This window comes from Marmota marmota, unplaced genomic scaffold, assembly GCF_001458135.2.
Source record: "Marmota marmota marmota unplaced genomic scaffold, marMar, whole genome shotgun sequence".
NCBI lineage: Eukaryota > Metazoa > Chordata > Mammalia > Rodentia > Sciuridae > Marmota > Marmota marmota.
This window is the reverse complement of record NW_025999870.1, coordinates 208,809-212,292: the sequence shown is the minus strand read 5'-3', so window position 1 is coordinate 212,292 and position 3,484 is coordinate 208,809. Positions and strand designations below refer to the sequence as shown.

Genomic DNA, 3,484 nt, shown 5'->3' with positions numbered 1-3,484 from the left:
CAGATCCTTGTCTTCCACAGCCAATCTGGCAATGACCAGAAAAGAACCAGTTTCTCACTGTCCACCAGATGGCACTGGTCAGCAATGGCTTTTATAAAAGGAGGCACACTTCCCACTTTAAGGTGAAAAAAAAAAGGCGCAGAGGCTTGGAAGACTGAGAATCACAAGCTCAAAGCCAGCCTCAGCAACCCAGTGAAACCCTATCTCTAAATAAAAGATAGCGTGCTCGCCTGGCGTGCTTGCGGCCCGGATTCGATCCTCAGCACCACATACAAACAAAGATGTTGTGTCCGCCGAGAACTAATAAAAAAATAAATATTAAAAAATTCTCTCTCTCTCTCTCTCTCCCACTCTCTCTTTAAAAAAAAAAAAATCAGCATCAACATCCAGCTCCTTATCTACTGGACCTATTAGAAGTCTGGCTTTTTCAGCCTTTAGTGCTTTATTTTCTTTCCTTAATCTTTCATTCTCAGCCACAAGGAACTCCACATGCCTTTACAAATCTGCAATTTTGGTTGCCTGCTTCTCAATAATTGTTTTATCATCCTTAGGGGCTTTGCTTCCAATACATGGCTGTGTTGGCTCACTCTTTTGCTGAAGTAAAAATAGCAGTGTTTCTGGATTCCTGTCAAAGACTCCATGAATTTCAGATAGGTGTTTCTCTGTACAAGGGCTGTAGTTCTGAGAAAAAAGGGGACTATGACCCTCTGCATCCTCATCAGAGGGTTTGTGAGATGCCTGAAGATGGGTAGGTACATCCTTGTCTGTGTTCTGAGCTTTTCATTGTTCTTCACACTTTGCCCTTTTCCACCTCTCCTGGATGAGGAGGAGCTGTTTCATGTGGCTATCCCTTTTTAATTCCAGTGATAAATGAGCCTATTTCACAAAAGGAAAATTACAATTTGCAGAATTTAATATTGGAAATCTTTTTTACTATTAATATATCCTATTCCAAGAGCCTTTCTGACTTAACACTTAAAATTTTTATACTGTTTGAAATTTAGTAAAGATTCAATAACAATATCAAAATAACATAAATTAGAGAAAGGTGTATTTTTTTTTACTTAATTGAAAGCACCATTTATTAAGTCAAAATCCTAATCTCAATAATTCAGACTTTTTCTGACTATGCCTTACACTTCCTCCATCTGCAATGCCATGCCATTTGTAATCATCTTAGAATTGGAGAAATCCTTTCTATTTAGACCTCAGTTCTATAGTAACCAAAACGAAAAGTCTTCCTGTTAACAGATTTAGAAAGCTCAATGCAGGCAGATACCAATAGCAGGTTCTATAGTATCAAAGACACAAAGTTAAATATCCTATGATTCAGTGTTAAGAAGCAAGTGGGTTTTCCCTGCCACTGATATCCCTCTCAGAAATTATCTCCTTATTTCAATTAGACATATATGTACTAAGTACTTCCTAGGTACCTGACATTTTACAATCAAGAAATCAGAAGCCAGGTTTGGTGGCACATGCTTATAACCCCTGCTACGTAGGAGGCTAAGGCAGGAGAATCACAAATTCAAGGCCAGCCTGCAGAACTTACCAAGATCCTGTCTCAAAATTTAAAATAGGGCTGGTGATGTAGCTCAATGGTAGAGCACCTGTCTATCATGTACAAGGCCCTGAATTCAACTCAGACCACTGTTAAAAAAAGAATATTTAGATAAAGGTATTTTTAAACCTTAACAAGACTTACCCTGGCATAGAAAATAAAAGCCACTGGTAAAGCAAATTTTGAAGTTAAGAACTTTTTAACATAAGGCAGGGGGCATAGTGGTACAAGAAGCCTGTAATTCCAACCATTTGGGAGACTTAGGAAGATCAAAGTTCAAAGCCAACTTGGGAAACTTAACCAAACCCTGGTCACAAAATAAAAATAAATGAAAAGGGCTGGAAGGATGTGGTCCACAGGTAGAGCACCCCCTAGGTTCAATTACCAGTACAAGGAGGAAGTCAAAAATAAAGNTGTGTCCCCATCCCCTTCCCCTCTCTGCTTTCCATTAATATGAAGTGAGCAGCTTTGCTCTACCACATATTTCACCATGATGTTCTACCTTGCCACAGGCCCAAAACAACAGGGCCAATAAAACATGAACTGAAACCATGAAACCATGAACCCATTAAACCTTTCCTCCTTTCAAGTTGAATCTCTCAGTTATGAAAATCTACAAGAGAAAATTGGTAACAATAAGCAGCAAAGTCTTTTCTATGACTATACCTGATAGTGGCTAAGAAATCTTTTAAATTGAGATGGAGGAGGTGTCATGGCTTAGAAATGTTGACTACAGAAAGCTTGTAATGTTGTAAACAGAGCTTAAAGTGCAATTCTGGTGCGAACTCAGAAAACCAGAATGCTGATAAGAATGTGTAAACTAAAGGCCAAGCTCATGAGGTTTCAAACAGAAATAAGGACCCTACTGAGAACTGGACTAGAGGCCATTCATGTTACATTCTGGAAAAAAACTAGTCTACATTTTATGTATGCCAAGATTCTGTGAGGCTGAATTTGAAAGAGATGGACTAATTAACTTGGTGGAGGAAATTTCAAGGCAGTGGTCTGTGTTTAGCTTTCAATTAATATACCATTGAGAATGGGAACAAAAAAGAGAAAAGAGAGATTTAAAAACTTCAGTTTAGACAGAAAAGTAGAACCTTTAAAGTTGTGGCCAAATAAGGTACCACTGCTAAAGAGATCAGTGCCATCAAAAAGAAGCTAAGGACTTTGCGCCTCAGGAATCAGCAAGACCCATCATAGACTCAAAGACTTCTGTTCTATAAGAGAGCCCAGGCGAGCCCTACTCCCACAGAGTCAGGTAATTGTTTTCCTTGTGTTCATCTTTCAAAGGAATCAGAGTCTGCCATAGCTGTGGTCTAAGCAGGCCATCTACTGCTCCAGCTGGTAGCATACCTTGTCATCCATACAATGGTGCTTTTGCAAGCACGAAGAATACAGGAGTTATTACATGGGATCCCTGGGGGATCCCATCAAGACTTCAATCAGCATGTGACAGTCAAAGCCCCTGCCAAGTAGCCCCTGAAAAGGCAATGTGTGAAGCTGTGAGAGTGAAGCTAAAGCTGCAATGGAGACCCCAGTAAGTCAGAGATACCAGGAATGTAGAATGCCTGCCAAGGGAAGTCACAGGCAGAGAGTAGAGCCAGCCAGAGTGAGTGGCCACATGCACTACAGTTGGCAAAGCCAGGAACAGGGCTGCCTAAACCCTTTGGAGTTCACATCATATCACTGTGTCCCAAATGCAGCACATGAAGCTACAGAACTCAGTATTTGCTCTGCTGGGTTTCCGTCTTGATTTGGTCAAATCCCTTCTTTCTTTCTATGGTCCTATTCCTCCCATTTGGAATGGGAATGTCTATCCTATGCCACTGAATGTTACAAGTATGTAACTTGTTAAATATTCCAGTGGCTCACAACCAAGTTTGCCTTGAGTCTCAGAGTAGACTTTGGATTTGGACATTT

At 40.2% G+C, this 3,484-nt stretch overlaps 1 pseudogene; it reads right to left on the bottom strand.

The window, feature by feature from the left end:
• Positions 1 to 311: 311 nt before the first annotated feature.
• LOC107159495 lies at positions 312 to 2,275 on the bottom strand (annotated as a pseudogene).
• Positions 2,276 to 3,484: the final 1,209 nt, after the last annotated feature.